This window comes from Ursus arctos, unplaced genomic scaffold (genome assembly GCF_023065955.2).
Source record: "Ursus arctos isolate Adak ecotype North America unplaced genomic scaffold, UrsArc2.0 scaffold_13, whole genome shotgun sequence".
In the NCBI taxonomy this organism is placed as follows: domain Eukaryota; kingdom Metazoa; phylum Chordata; class Mammalia; order Carnivora; family Ursidae; genus Ursus; species Ursus arctos.
In genome coordinates, this window is record NW_026622797.1 from 30,691,147 (window position 1) to 30,708,169 (window position 17,023).

A 17,023-nucleotide genomic window follows, 5' to 3' on the forward strand; every position below is an offset into this window, starting at 1 on the left:
CCAGAGATAGCAAGAGAAACTGTGGCTGAAGGAGGAAAATGAGCTCTGCTGACTGTGTGATATCTCCCCAGCCAGGACTTGAGGAACTTCTGGCTAATTTTAGCACATTTCCCAGTAGGAAACACCGTGTGTCCGGGGCACCTCTCCAGTACGCACTGGAATGCGACTCCAGAGATGAGGGGAGCCCTGCTCGTATTTATTCTGGCTGGCCCATCAAGAAAAGCAACAGAATGTGCTACTTCTACGACGGCAGAACTGTCCTGTTGTGACCCTAGCTGCTCCAGGATCAGGGCTTGTCCAGTACTGTTAGTATTCTGGAAAGTTCTCTGACTCATAAAACTGTAGAGGTCAAACACTTTATTCTAGTTCAGACCTGTAGAAAAGCATGTTTCTGACCACGTTTCTCAAACTGGCCGTGACAAACTCCCAGAGTGATCATGATAGATCAAAGAGCACAATTGTGAGACATAGAGGGACTTCAGAGAACCAGACTGACTTCCTTTAGTTCCATAATCAGTCCAAGAAGATAGAGGCTTCCTTAGCGGTCTGGATCTCCACATTTGGCAAAGTTGAGGCTAATCTGTACTCTGCAGGAGAAAGTGGCTTCCTTAATTAACAATGTGTAACATGGGTGTTGGAGGCTGTGGAGTGAAGTGAGCTGTCCCGTATAGCAAACCTAGTTTTACACCAGCCTGTTGAAAAGAAGCCTTTCCCACTGCTTAGCTAGACTTTAAGGTATTAGGAATGGACTCCAAGAGCTCAAATGGCCCTGAAGACGCATTCACAGCAAATTTCTAAGAAAAAATAGGAACAGGAGAGGGCAAAGATGAAGAGATTTCGAAGTTTATTGCCATGCGATATATGACTAGGAAAAGACAAGGCTAACGAAGTGTGTCAGCTGGTAATATACAGTATGCTTTTTATTCAAAAGCATGTATCCAGTACCTTCTATTCAAAGCCGGAAATACAGTGACAAGTACAGGTGTTACACTCCTCAGATTTGTTCAAAATGAAAAAAAAAATATTTTTTCAGTAGTATTTCATCTATAATATTCGATTCATTTCTGAACATGGTCTAAACTTCTTCAGTGAGGCCATTCCTCCTCATCAGCTGGTGACAGACTGTTATAACCGAAGCTGGATTATTCTAACACAGCATTGCTTTAGACAGCAGTTTCACTTAACTTCTCACTGACCTCCTCTGCTTGTGCTAGAAACTCACCTTCTAGGAAAAAGCAACCTGTATTCAAAGTTCAAATATAGTATGATTTTTGAGAGGTTTTTTTAAAAAGATGTTTTTGTCTTAAAAGCAGGTATACTGTACACTTAAAAACAAAACAACCGTCTTTCCTCACTTCCTCCTTCCATTCCAAAAACAAAGAGAAACTAAGAAATAAACAAAACACGGTTCCTGTGTGTGTGCATGTGTGTGTGTGTGTGTGTGTGTGTGTGTGTCTTCATTAGAAGAATCTTAGGAACTGTTCATTTCTTTGAATTATTCGGTAGCAAACAATGTGTAAATTTGTGAGCAGGTCCTTTGAGAAAGGCCAAGGAGAAAGATTATTCTAGAAGCTCTATTTTCTGTTTTTACAAGTCAGGGCAGGCGTTGCCATGTGCTGTCTGACACCGCCTGCCACCTGGTCTTCTAAAGAGGACCACCGGTGGTGGGCAGCTTCCGGCAGCCCGCTGGACTGATGCTTGCAAAGGGAACGAAAACGTCTGAGCAAGGGAGGAAGCCTGGGGGCTGCTGAGGAGCTGTGATTATCCACACGGGCCCGTAAGTACGACCTAGGCAAGGCCTTCTGACTTTGGCGAGGTGCCAGGTGCCTTTGGAGAAAGGGAAAACTCGGGGTCACAGGAAGAAGAAAGGCCAATATTTGCTCTTGGTATCTGGCTGTTAAAATAATTGACGCAGATCACACTGGTGAGCGGGGAGAGGCCAGGAGGCTGAGCAGCGGCATGGGAGGGGGATGGTCCCAGACATGGCGGGAGTTTCACATCCTGTGTTAAGCTGAAGGCTGGTGTTATTTTATGCAGTAAAGCTATGGAAAATACTGAAAGGTCTGGGCAGGCAGTTTGAAAACAAAAATGGTGCTCCTTATAATTTTGTGTCTGCCACTCTGCCAGCCAGCATATGCAAAAGAGAGGCAGCCAACCTCTTGCTCCAATGCCCATTTTCAGTGATGGCTTCTTAAAGGTCACCGATGGCTTGCCAGTGCATTTTTGCACGAGGAGTCCAGCTCTCTGTTTTGACGTTCGTCAGATACGCATGTGGCACCTGAGGAACAAGGAGGAGACCGGGAAGAATCAGATTTTCTTTTGGCTCAATCACTGTCCTCTTGGAAACTCTTGTATGTCTGAGTGCCTTAGTTGGCCTAGACACCTCCAACCCAGCAAAACATTCTTTTGTATTATTTTTATATCACACGCTTAACATTTTACCCTTTGTGTTTTTTTTTTCTTCACTCTTTTCAACTTGTCCTTTCTTCTTTTCTTAAACTTTTTTTAGACCCGGACTATGTCCGTCAGGTACTGTGTAGCTGTGGGAGTCGGGAACAGTCCTGGCATGAGGTGTCCACAGTCTGTGGGACACTTGAAAACAATTAGTAGCAATACAACCCTATCGACGCCATAAGAGACTCATACACAAAGTGCCATGGGTCCCAGACAATGACCCAGAAACATTAGGTGTCCATACTAATTGCTCCTATAATACAACCAATTTTGGTATCTATTTCCCTATCTATTTGATCAATAAGTTGTTGAAACTTTTTACTTTTAACTTTTCTTTCTTTTTAAAAGGTTTATTTGTCCTTAGAAGGCTGCCTTGACTGATTTATTTCAATCAAGATTTATTGACTGGTGATCAGGGGCCAGCCCAGAATGGTGCTAGGATTTGGGGGTTACAGAGATGAATAGAAAAGACCCCTGACTTAAAAGAGCTCATGGTCTGATGGATGAGACATATTTTCAAAGCAATATGATATCATCCAGGTAGGCAAGTTCTAGACGTTAGGTGTGAAGCACTATAAGAACACAGAGCAAGAAGAGATTATTTTCTCTGATGGGCTTCCTGGGGTAGGGTGGGTGAGGTGAAGTCACAAAGAGGGGCTGACATTTGAGCTAATTCTTAAAAATGATTGAGTTCACCAGACTGGAGGCACTGTATTTACTTCTGACTTTACCGAAGTTGAGGTGCAGCATAGTGAGTTTTTGCAGTGATGGAAAGCAAACAATGCAAAATTATTATTGTGTGTCCTTGTTCTTATGTCTTTAGGCTGCCTTCACTGCTTCACTGGTCCTGTTACTCAGCCTGTCCCCTTCTCAAGGTGTCCTCTATGTCACTTTCTCTGTTCCTCCATTTCTGGCCCATCAGTTTACAAAGTCTTTCAAGTTAATCTGTCACCATTCACTAGTCTTTGAAACTAGTTTTAGCTCCAAAGGACTCATTAATATGCGCCACTCAGCAAAGAACCGTCTACTCTGCCTCTCATCATATAGCAGAGGCTTTGGTATTTCAGCCTTTCCCCCTCTTCAATAGCTTCTGTAAGTGGAGAGGAACAGAATAGACATTTATTTTTCCACTATTATTCAAATGCCTACTCAACTCCCCAGAAAGTTGAAATCACCAGTTTTCATTTTAGTACTTTTCATCCCTGTGAATTACACTTGATTCCTGACCTCGTGCTTGTCTAGGTATGCTGCAGGTAACACTTGTTCTCATTTACCTGTAACTCATTGTATCACATATCGCATTATATCACGTCCCCACATTCTACCGTCATATCGCGATAGCACATCTCCACAATAAAACGTAGATGCAGTTACTGTATATCCTACCTGATTGGCACATGCTGGCCAGACATGATTCTACTGCCAAGCTCCTGATTTTTTTAGAAAACCTGAAAAAAGCAGTGAAGTCTTTTGGGCTCATGTGTTGTAGGCTATAAAAACCAGTCTTCATTATAAGAATCAGTGACAATAAGGGACCAACCACAAAAGAAGGTAGGCTACTTACCAGTAGTCGCCTAAGTGGTTTGAGGGTCTTGGGCTCTAAGTTTCATCGTTTGCCATTGGTCCAGTTACAGTTACAACAACAAACTCTGCTATTGCTTTTGTTCTTTGGAGAGACTGAGCTCAAGAAACCCAATTGTTTTTAGGTTCTGAGAAGAAGCAGACCAAGGACATTTTTAGAGAGTCTGCATTGTCTGACCTTTCCTAAATTTTCTTTTTGAAGATAGAGAAAATATTACTGTCTGAGAAAAAAAGTATATTCTTGGAACAACTGCACAAAGCTAAAAATAGTGGGAATTGAACATAAGAATGCCATGGTGGAAAGAAAGCCAAATTGTAGATTTAGGTCACTATGTTTCACTTAGAACATCTCTCAAAAAGGGGAAGAAAACAAAATTCTAATAGGGTACATTAAGAATCCGATTGGAGTTATTTAAACAGCAGCTGTCTTTTATGGTGTAAGATCTACCTCCCTTAAAGTGACTCATTTTGTTTCATGTATTTTTCTGAGAACACTATCAATCCAGTTGGCTTAGGATACTAGACATTACTGGTTGGATAACTAAATTTAGTTTTGTGATCATAGATTAACTTTTTTCGTAAGTTTGTTTTTTTGTTTGTTTTTTAAAGATTTTATTTATTTATTTGACTGAGAGAGACAGCCAGCGAGAGAGGGAACACAAGCAGGCAGAATGGGAGAGGAAGAAGCAGGCTCCCAGAGGAGCAGGGAGCCCCAGGACTCTGGGATCACGCCCTGAGCCGAAGGCAGACACTTAAGGACTGAGCCACCCAGGCGCCCCAAACTTTCTTCATAATTTGTAAGCAGGCCAGGTTTCCTTTCAGTTCATGAATGTCATTGTCTTCAAAAGCACTTAAAATTTCAAATGAGTTAAGTGGCACTTGCCAGCCGAAAATGGCTAATGTTCCATCTAAATCCAGTGCTTTGGCCCTTTGGAACTTTCTATGTGGATCTTAAAGAGAAAATAACAACATTTTTAGTTATCTGCTGGGAAACATCTGTGTAGCCATATATTCTAATCATGAATCCAGAGAGATCTTTTTTTTTAAGATGTATTTATTTATTTGAGAGAGAGAGCGTGTGTGAGTGGGGGGAGGGGCAGAGGGAGAGAGTCCTCAAGCAGACTCCCCGCTGAGCATGGAACCCAACGTAGGGCTCCACCCCAGGATCCTGAGATCATGACCTGAGCCAAAATCAGGAGTTGGATACTTAACTGATTGAGCCACCCAGGCACTACCCACCCCTGAGAGAGATCTTTTTAAAAAATACTTTATCTAAACTTATATCCTTTAATTTTGATAGTAAGTATGACATTAGGACAACACTCTAGCTCCAAATGTCTGAATTTATCTTCAGGCTAATCTAGTGGATGCCATTTATCTTTGTACAGTAGCAACTGCCTAGAACTGGCAGTTCTCCTAACTTTCTTTGTTGATAGCTTCTGAGCTCAGAAATGCATCCCCCCGCCCCCAATGGAAACAAGTAGGTTCTGAGGGTTTGCAGAAACGAAGCATGGTTGTCATCCCAGAAATTCAAAACCTATTGCATGTTGTTTTGTGGACGGACCTTCTATGTGTGTCATTGACTGAGACGTCACTCAGTAATTCAGTGAAGTCATCATTCATGCTCTCAATCCTTCCTCACTAAACACCTGCTCACTAATTTGGGCCATTTTATTTTTTTGAAAACATGCAACATTTAAACTTTGGATAAGACTTTGAAGTTGGTGCTAAATATACTATCAGGTAAGACTATTACACTGGTGAGGGTTCATGCAGGAAACTATTGGGGTCTCAGAGACTGCTAATGTACTTACAAACCTCATCTTTGGGTATTGTAAGAGCCCATTTGTAAAGTATCCAACGGGTAGCTCAGGGGGTTGTGGACATTTAAAGTATAGCTTCGTGCACAGAATGAATGTTTTCGGGCAAGCTCTAAATGATGTGGATATAAATAGTATCAGAGACCTGATTTATTTTCTTGAGCAATCTCAGCTTCAATGGTGGAAACATTTTCGTTAACGTATTGTGAATGTCATCGTTCCTAGAACACATCTTATTTCTTAAGTATTAAAATACACCCTTTCTTATGGCCACAAATTAGATGCAAGGACTGTTATCTAAGGAGATGAGAAATACCTGATTCTTATGACATTCCTGTGAAATAGGCAGATTACATACACTATTACCCTATTTTAACTAAAGTTCAATGTTACCATTAATTCATTGAATATACATTAATTGGGGGCCTAACAGGTATCAGAGAAATTCCAGATCCTGGAGATATGTAGACACAACCTCTGTTTTGAAAAGAGCTAAAAATGTTTGCAGAGTCTAGATTATAAACTGATAACCCAGAGTTAGATGTAGCCAGCAGAAATGTTTGTTTTGATCTGCATAGATTTTTAAAAAATATATATTGGTATAGTTGAAATAGAGATACTTTTTTCTCCAAATCTGGATTTTTAGGCTTTTATTGTAAACCTAACATTGGTCTACTGCCTAGGCGGGACATGTACTCTGTAGGCCCTAACACTTCCTGGTAAATATACCAATCTACTTCCTTAATAAGTATGCAGTAGCAATGCAAAGGTGTGACTGTGTGAGCTCATAACACTTGATAATTCAATGGATGTAAGAAACTATAGGGAGTATGGTAAGCAGAATATCAAGATGGTCCCCATGATCCTCAGCCCCTGATATTATTCCTGTGATTATCTTATGTTATATGGCAAAGGGGAGATCTTCCAGGTGGTTCTAATCTAATCACATGAGCCCTTTACAAGCAGACAGTTTTCTCTGGCCAGGAGCAAAAGAGGAAGTTGGAAGCATTTAAAGCAGGAGAAGTACTCAACTTACCCATGAGAAGGACTGGTCATTGCTGGTTGAAGATGGAGAGGGTGGCACTGAGGCCTTACTCTAGAAGCTAGAAGTGACTCCCAGCTCTCAGCCAGTAAGAAGATGGTGACTTTTGCCCTACAGCTATAAGAAAATGAATTCAGCCAACAAGATGAATGAGTGTGGATGGAGAGCCTTCCCCTAGAACCTCCAAAAAGAGCCAGCCCTGTTACTACCTTGATTTCTGCCTGTGAGACACAGTTGGGCTCCCTAGGACTTTTGACGTACGGAACAGTGAGACGATAGATGGGTGTTGTTAAGAGCTGCTACATTTGTGGTAATTTGGTACAACAGTAATAGAGAAACCAATCCAGGTGGGAAAATAACTAATAAAACAAGTGAGTAAAGGAAAAAGAAAGAGAGAAAGAGACAAACCAAGAAACAGACTCTTAACAATAGAGAACAAACTGATAGTTACCAGAGGAAAGGTGGGTGGGGGATGGGTGAAATAGGTGATTAAGGGATTAAGAAATAGGGGATTAAGGAATAAGAAATAGGGGATTAAGAGATTTACCACTATGAGCACTGAGTAATGTATAGAATTGTTGAAACACTGTACTGTATGCCTGAAAATAATACAACAATGTATGTTAACTACACTGGGATTTAAAAAAGAATTAAAAGAAAATGAAAAAAAAAGAAAAATTCTTTTTTTTTAAAGAATTTATTTATTCATTTAGAAAGAGAGAGAGCACGAATGGGGGAGGGGCAGAGAGAGAATCACAAGCCGACTCCATCCTGATCAGGGAGCCCAAGGTGGGGCTCCATCTTATGACCTTGAGATCATGACCTGAGCTGAAACCAAGAGTCAGCAGCTTAACCGACTGAGCCACCCAGCGGCCCAAAAAGAAAAAATTCTTAAGCAATATAGTGAATAAATGCCTGTGTCGCCACAGCCTCCCCACCCCCACCGTGCTGTTTCTCATTTTTCAAATTATTTTTGGATATTTTTTTACATACATGTGTTTATCTTATTTACTCCTGAACACAGAAATACTATAGTTTAATTATTTATTCCAGCATAAGTTACATTACTTAGGTTACATAACTTAGGTTACATTATATTGTGTCTGTGTTTGAAAATTGCAAGTAGCATTCTTACAATTCACCCTTGAATCCATGTGTTGGACAATCAATGGTTCTCTTGTCTGCATGTTGTTTCCCTGCCAAAAATCCACAGCACATAACAGGCCACCATTCTGTCCCCTGACCTGTCATCATGATGCACCCACAGAGATGCTTCATACTTGTCAGGAGAGGACCTGATGTCATGCTACAGTTTGTTTTGTTTTCCACATTTTCATTGCAACAATCTTTAAAAACTACAGAGTTATAGGGCTCTTTGCAAGACTCTCCTCGGGGTTCTATTTCAGATTTACTATATCTAGTCTCGCTATCTCTCCCCATAACAAGATCTCTTGAACTGTGCTTTGCTTAAATCATGAATTTCCTCTAAGCATTGTTTGTGGAAAAAACAATTATCAGTATCCAATTAAAAATCTGAAAAGGGCATGGTCATTTTCTCCTGCCCTCACAATCTTCTTACTTCAGTTTGTCTTAAATCATTCGGTACCAATATTCTCTTCAGACTGTTTTGATGCAAATGAAATTTCCTAAAAAGATAAAAGGGAATTTTAGGTCCCCAAATTTGATTCAATCCAATTAAGGCACAGATAGAAAGAGATTAAAAGAAGATTTAAAAATAAATGCATAAACTATCTCACTGTAAAATTGAAGTAGCTTTAAAAGTACTGAGAATTGGCAACAATTTTAAAATTTAATAGAGAATGCTTATAAGTAATAATAAAGTAGCATGATGATTTTATAAAATAATAGGCTGCTTATAATTAATAATATTTAAAAATATGGAGAGGAACATATAAATGTAGACTTCTTGAAGCCATTGACAAAAATATTGAAAGAAAAAGTAAGGTTCTGTCTCAACATCTTTGCAACTGCTTTCTCCTAATTTATCCCTTAAGAAAAGCCTCCTCAGTTAGCCCTGCAAAAACATTAACCTCCCTGTCACGTGCTATATTCTAGTCTCTATCGTATTATTCCATTTTATCTTCTCCATAAATTAGCAACAGCTGAATAGATCACATTTATTCTATTGTAGCCTTTTTTATCTGTGCTCTCCAGTCCCCAAATAGAATATGATTTCCTTAAGGAGGTTCTTTTTTCTTACATCTGTATTGCTGATGCCTAATACCCCATAGGTGTCAATAATTATTCGTGCACAGATTGACTTGTTTTTCAAATATGTTAAGTACTTTTGCAATAAATAGAAAAGGTACAAAAATAGTAATAGACGCACACACTAAGATCCAATTCTTTCATCTCTTTGTTTTGGTGTAGTAAAAAAGCAGTAGATAGAATGTATATAACTGATTCATTAATTCATCCATCCTTCTATCCATCCATCCATCCATCCATCCATCCATCCAAGAAATATGTATTGAAAAATAGTCTTGTGCAGACACTGTTCTCTCTCTTTCATTTATTAATTGTATGACCTTAGATGAGTCAATCTGCCTGAACGTTTTTCGTTTTCTATAAAATCATGACAATGATCCCCACATCCTTTGCCCAGAAAGTCCAAGTGAAATATTTCCTTTGAATATACTTTGAAAAAATGTAAGGCACTCTACAATAGTAACATATTATCATCATGACTAACATATCGCCCCTAGGAATGAACACATTTATATAACGAGGGCCAGAAAAGTAAGAATATTCATTGATTCGTATTCATATCTCCCTACAATCCTCATATGTGCTCAGGCAAATGAAGAAAAGAGAAATTTCTCTGCAGTTTTTGCCTGGGGCGTGAAAGAACAACTCACATACTATGTGACGAACCAGAATGCGTTTATTCATTCCTTTAAAAATTAATTTATTTTACAAGCATTTATTATACCAAAACTATATGCAAAGCACAACGCTAGGCACCCCATGCGAAATGAACCATTTAAAGAAAAGAATTTAAACATAAGTCTGTGTTATTCCAAATCTTTAAAAAATCCATTGGTCGAGTGATTTCAAATACTTTAATATTCTCAATCATTTAAACAAGGTCTGGATTACTGTCTTGTTCCCACTCCCAGTCCAGGGTTTTGGCATCAGTAATGCTGATTATAGGTAACATTTCCAGAACACTCAATCTGTGCAAGCAGAGTAGTACTCTACTTGCATTATAGGATTTGATACTTGCAGCAAATCTAAAGGATGGGTATTCTCATGTTACATGTTGGCAACAATGTCTCTGAGGCCACATTCTTAGCCACTATTTTGTATTCCTTCAGCTTTGTTGTCTGAATGTCCAGACACCCCACTTTATATAAAGATTGGTAGCTCTGCAATGTAAGGTGTCAGTGGTAATTGCTCTCCAGATTGAGCTCAGGTCCCAACTTGTATGTGTAGAGCCTCAAACCATATAGGAACTAGACTCCTGTAGGCATCGGCAACTTTCCATGTTGTCTTTCTTATATACCGCATTTTGGCAGCATAAAAAAAATAAATCCATTATACGTGGAAAATATTGTAATATCTCTGAAAAGCTGGGAAATACTGCAAACCTTGTCAAGCCAAAGCCTGCAGGAAACGTTTCTTTGACATCACACAACTACAGATGTCCCAACATGTCTGTCCCTGATGTGCTCGGCAAGAGTGATGCAGATCATGGCCCACCCTCATACAGGGGAGGCACGCTGGATTCCGACGACACTGGTCTTCCTTGTCCCTTACTCCTCAAGTGCAAAGGCAGCCATCATTTAAAACATAGTAAGAGTGTCCTAGTTCTATGAGAGAACCATTAGAGGAGGGAAATTCTCTTTAGCTTAATATGATAAAAATCAGATGTGATGTTTTCCTATTTACATAAACAGAACTTTCATTGAAGTCCATGACTGAGAGAGATTAGAACAGATAACAGTTACATGGAAGCTTGGCTTTTCTGGAAGTAAGATATGCCAGGAGGTATGTCACCATCAGGCACCTCATTCTAAGTCTGCTCCAGAGGTTCCTTGTGCAAACTGGAGGTCTGCAGTTGCCCCAAGCCCAGGCATGAAATAGCTTCAGAACTCACCTAATTAATGTTGAGTCTAAACATCAGCTGAAATCTGCTAATGATACTGGCAAGAAACCCCAAAGTAGCCCTTATTTCTTTATTCACAGAGTCATCTAGAAATGTGGACAAGGTGGTTTGGTGTACCTACGGTTATGATCAAATCTTCCTCTTCTTCTACATAGAGCTCTGTATTACATACGGCCTAGAACAAGGCATCCAGGTAAGTCTGGATGTCCTGTTAATGCATCCAGCCAGGATGTCCTGTTCAGTTTCATTAGTAGTATTTCAACATGGCCTGAATCTCTTCGCCTGTTGTAGGAAGGTCCAACGAGCCAGAGATTAGAGATACTTGGCTCTTGTCCCACACTGCTACCAAAAAGCCATATGTGACCTTACACTCTTTCCTCAACTACTGAATCAGAGTTTGGAAGTTTCTTTCTAAATCTAGAAGTTTCTCTCTGTTATTTTCTTTGAAGATGACATTTCTTTTTATCCATGAACACCTCCAGGCCTTTAGCTATTTATTCATATCCCTTCCATTTGAACAATACGAATGCTGTAATGAGTCTTCTTCAAATTCAACTGTTCTTTTATATGGAGACTTTATTCTTCAACTAGGATACACCATATATAGGAAGTTACGGAATCTTTGAGAACAAAGGCTGGGAGGTATCAATAATTTGCAGTTTCTATTGGAAGACAGGGGACTAATAGCAGGCCTCTTCCTGCCGTACACTATTTGAGGAGGACTTAGCTTAGGAAAACAGAAGGGCAACCAATTTCCTAGTGCTTCCTGGTGATGTGTAAGAATGAAGTTCTGAGACCCCAAGTGGAAAGCAGCAAGGCCAGAATACGATTCTGTCTCCACATCCTTCCTGACATTAAAATTTGATATTATTGTTATTTCACACAATTATTGCTTCATTGGCTCAACGGTAGTTCCGCTTTTTTTAAACAGAAATAAAGCTTATATGATACAGGTTGATTGTTAATCAGTGGCACAAAAGCAAAAACACACAAAAACAAATGGCGATAAAGCATCTTTAACAATTCTGCTCCTGAAGTATAGAATAGCACACGTGATAATAGTTGATGGTATGAAACAAAGTTTTAGTTATCTTAAGTGGTTAAAAAATGAAGCTTGTTTAAGTAGAAAAGAAAGAGCTACATGAAAGCTTTGGGAATACTTCTGAGCAAAAGAAACAAAAAATATTCTTTTAAAAGATTTTAGATGTTGCCACAAGGTGGTGTGAAGAGTCCAACCTAGCTTGGTTGTCTTGTAGTAAGGAGGCTAAGGGAAGTCAGAAGGGGAAGGTCCCCTCAAGGAGGTAAAGCAGGGAAGAGGAGCAGCGGGTGGGAGTGGGGTGGGGGGGTGTTTGTTCTTGGAGATACTTGGGACACGCCCACGGTACTTTATTCAGAGACCACTTCCTCCCTGTCCTCAAGACAGCCATGCTTCTCCTCACACCTCCTCCTGCCTAACTGAGGTGAATTCCTCTTTTTCCTTTTAAATTGCCCTCAAAGGTGAATTTTGTCTTTAGAAGTAACAACACAACACATATTCCCTACAGTGAACAACTTTCCTTCTTTAACCATAACACATATTTGAGTCCATGAATATTTCCATAGAACATGAACTGCTCAAGGGTTGTAATCTATAACCGACGATCCAAACAGACTGGTTATCACTGGTAAGTGTTTCACATTAAATCCACCCTCTTCCCTTCTGACCTTGAGAGAATTGGAAGAGTATGAAACAGAGTGGTTATATCAAAGAGATATTCCACAGGCTTCAGCTTGATGTCGTTGGAAGAGCGTTCTTCTAAGTGCGTCAACATTTTCCATCTGGGCTGTCAACAGGCGTTGCCAGAGCTGAACAACACTGAAGGAAGTCAACCTGGAAAATCCCCTGCGGGGTATTGATTTTCTCTTCCCAGAGAAAGGTCTGGGCATGAAAGGAAAGTCCTGCTGTTATTACTGAGAGTCACATTCTTTGGGGCGGTTGGTTTTTCTACTGATTTGCAGAGCTGAAAAAGCACTTTGAAAACTTTGTTTACCACGTAAACATTACTCACTCCCGGGGCAAGCTTTCCTCTGTAAGAGTATCATTAATCAGGGATGTTCCTCAAGGAGGAATTCTTGAATTATATATATATATTTCCTTTTGAGTGAAAAAGCTGCCTAATATATGTCTACTTTCAATTCAAATTAATTTTAAAAAATATTTTATTTATTTATTTAGAGGAAGAGCAAGTGGGGAGAGAGACAGGCAGACTCCGTGCCGAGCACGGAGCCTGACGTGGGACTCGATCCTACAACCCCGAGATTATGACCTGAGCCAAAACCAAGAGTTGTCTGCTTAACCAACTGAGCCAGCCAGGCGCCCCTCAAAATTAGTTTTTGATTGAGTGCTGGTCCTTTAGGTCATGGTGGTCAATACTATAGTTCTTGCTCTCTACAGAGATTTTTTCCCCCCCATAACTGCAGTTGGAAGTACAGTAAGATAAACACCAAAAGAAAAGTAGGTCAAAGTTCCCCTGATCTTTTCAAGTGAGGGTCTGTTGCATTTGGAAGAGATCTTTGCAGGAAGTGGAATTACAGACAGACCTTGGATACTGACCACCTGTGGTGATTCAACTTAACCCTTGGGATCCACAGTCCTAGGCTTGCAATAGCAATGTTAACAAACTCTAACGTTCATTGAGCGCTTAGTATGTGCTAGGCGTGGAGCTATAGACTATAGACTTCATCTTCACAATAGCCCCATGAGTTAGATGCTATTGTTACTTCTATTTTATCGATAAGACAACACTGGCACGGAAAGGTTAAGCAACTTGCCCAAAGTCACGCAGCTGCTGAGTGTGTGAAAAAGGATGTACAAGCAGTCGGGCCAGGTTACAGAGCCCAGTTACCACTACGCGACACAAGCTCTGTAATGCTACGGGTGAAAATAATTGAACAAGTATAAAATAGAAGAACTCATTACTTCAACACCTGGTCTATTAAGGAACTCTTCACTTTGGCAACCTTATATATTTCAAATGTAATTGCAAACCTGGAATAAAAAAAAAAACAGCAGCAGTGAGCTGCTAAAAAGGACGCATCAGATCGAGGCACCAAGACGCAGGTACAGTGTTCTGGGGGGACACAGCTGACCCTCATGCCAACCGCATTTACTGTTACCACACATGCATCACATAACGGGTCTGTTGTTACATAAATGGTTGCCAAATCCCAGGCAATTCAGATCTGCAATCACCGACATCTACATTCACAGAGGGGAGTGAGTACACAGGAAAAGACGGGAAAATGCTAAAAGGAAAAAAAAAAGCCCTCACATTATATGAGTTTATAGAAGGCAATCTAGGACAAGGGTCCCAGTCCTCACAGGCTGTGATAACCCTCAGAACCAACCCAGGCTGGCAACAGAGCGCATTAAGATATGTTCATGCTGGGGTGCCTGGGTGGCACAGCGGTTAAGCGTCTGCCTTCGGCTCAGGGCGTGATCCTGGCATTATGGGATCGAGCCCCACATCAGGCTCCTCTGCTATGAGCCTGCTTCTTCCTCTCCCACTCCCCCTGCTTGTGTTCCCTCTCTCGCTGCCTGTCTCTATCTCGGTCAAATAAGTAAATAAAATCTTTAAAAAAAAAAAAAAAAGAAATGTTCATGCTGGTGACCCTAAGTGATGCAGAACATCTCAAATGACGTTTGATGATTAGTTCAGGAAGAAAACTATAGGAAATATTGTTTGGAAAGATTTCTGTTGAAATTACTTTTGAACTGGACATATCATACTTCAGGGAACTAGAACCAACACTCATCTATCCAGAGCAGCATTCCCCGAGGGGTCCGTGTGACTGAGGTGATGACCTGCATTTCTCACTCTTGTAGGAGAGCATGACCGCCTGCCCGCTGAGCACACGGTGCCCCCCGCGGGGTCGGGCTGCCGGCGCCAGGCACCCGTGAGAGTGAGGCCTGCGGCTAAGACCCAGTCAGAGTCAGAGCTGATGGGAGCGGGTGTTTCTGTCTATAGAACTTCAAAATAGCCCTCTCTTTCTTTCTTCTTTCTTTCTTTCTTTCTTTCTTTCTTTCTTTCTTTCTTCTTTCTTTTTCTTTTTCTTTCTTTCTACCTTCTTTTCTTTCCTTCCTTCCTTTATCTTTCTTTCTTTTCTTTCTCTTTCTTCCTTTCTTTTCTTCTTTCTTTCTTTCTTTCTTTCTTTCTTTCTTCTTCCCTTTTTATCATAATAGGAGTTTGAAACTGAATATGACTTACATATTAGCATGCAAAGACTCATATATTACATATTGGTAAAGGGCTCAGGGTCCAGATCTGTCTTACCAACACCTGATGAAGTTTTAATTAAAATGCTGACTATTTTAATAATGGACTAGAGGTCCCTGCCTAAGAAGCAAAAAATATATAAGCAACTTCTCCTTCATGAATTTAAACACAGCCCTCCTACTGTAGAACCGATGATTTAAGAGTGTATCCACTGCTGCTTAGGAAGCAAAGAAAAAAGAAAAATGTTAAAAAAAACGTTCCCTTAGAATTCTGCTTTATTTCACATACTTACTCTGCACCCTCAGGTTTTGGAAAATGAGCACTTCTTTACAAGTAACATCAACTGCATCAAAATGTCACTCAAAAAAAATCTGTTTCTTCTGCTGTTTTTTCCATCATAATTACCCAGCTTGAAAAAAAACCACCAGTTAAATGATGTCATCCTGGGAGTCTATGTGGTAAAACAAGGATTAGAAGGAAACTTCCTATTTATATATTTGTTTTTAGATGACAAACAGAAAACATTGTCATTAGGCCAAATATTAAGCCTAGAATAATACATAGAAGGCCTTTCTTCTCTAGAGAAGAGAAACATGTCCTGAGCACTAAGGACTTGCTAGAGAACCTACCGTATACCCATCTCCCTACCACACGCAGGGAATATGCCACAGAGGAAAAGAGGGATAAGCATAGGTTCTGAAGGAACACGGAGTCTAATGGGGAGACAGACATATATAAAGCTGCCTAACCAACTACGTAGGAAACGATACCAAGATCCTAGTGCCAGGCAGGCAGGTGCACTGAAGGCGAGCAAGGTGCTGTCTGGGCAGAGGGGAGGGAGGGAAAGAAGGGGGCAATGGGAGGGGAGCGTGGTACAGAAGTTAAGAATTCCAATTCTGGATTCAGCCAAAGGACCTGGCTTGCAAACCTAGATGACTACAAAATAGTTAGTGAATCTTGGGCAAATTGTTTATCTTCTCTGTGCCTTTTATGTAAAATGGGAGTAATAACAGAACCTTCCTCCTTGGGTTGCTTTAAGGATTGAATGAGGTCATAGGTGGAAATGTGAGCGCAGTGTCCGCATGGGATTGCCCTTAATAAATGTTAGCTAAAAACAAAGAGGAAAGGAGGGCTTTTCCAGTAGAGGAAGACCTGAGTTTGGTGGAGGGATGACTAGGTGGACAAGAGTGCAGACATTTCTGACGGAACAGACATGAAGTAGAAGATGTGGTCCATATATACAATGGAATATTACTCAGCCATCAAAAAGAATGATTTCTCAACATTTGCTGCAACATGGGCGGGACTGGAGGAGATTATGCTAAGCGAAATAAGTCAAGCAGAGAAAGACAATTATCATATGGTTTCACTCACTTATGGAACATAAGAAGTAGGAAGATCAGTAGGAGAAGAAAGGGAAGAAGAAGGGGGGGTAAACAGAAGGGGGAATGAACCATGAGAGACCATGGACTCCCGGAAACAAACTGAGGGCTTCAGAGGGGAGGGAGGTGGGGGACTGGGATAGGCCAGTGATGGGTATTAAGGAGGGCACGTATTGCATGGTGCACTGGGGGTTATACGTAAGTAATGAATCATGGAACTTTACATCAAAAACTAGGGATGTACTGTATGTTGATTAACATAATATAATAAAAAAATATTATTATTAAAAAAAGAAAGAAAGAAAGAAAAGTACATGGGGCGGGATTATTCGGAAGAAAGCAAAGGTCCTAGCAATGGG

General features: G+C 40.4%; 1 long non-coding RNA gene across 2 annotated transcripts in view; it reads right to left on the reverse strand.

Annotated features, from left to right (window-relative positions):
* Positions 1 to 17,023, reverse strand: part of LOC113259452 (uncharacterized) — a 351,228-nt gene that overhangs the window by 50,334 nt on the left and 283,871 nt on the right. The window contains exon 6 of one of the 2 annotated variants that reach the window (XR_003317598.4): positions 853 to 2,278. The exons of the other annotated variant lie outside the window; for it this stretch is intronic. This is a non-coding gene — a long non-coding RNA (uncharacterized LOC113259452). Of the gene's footprint in view, positions 1 to 852; positions 2,279 to 17,023 lie in introns of those variants that run through there. 2 annotated transcript variants of the gene reach the window in all.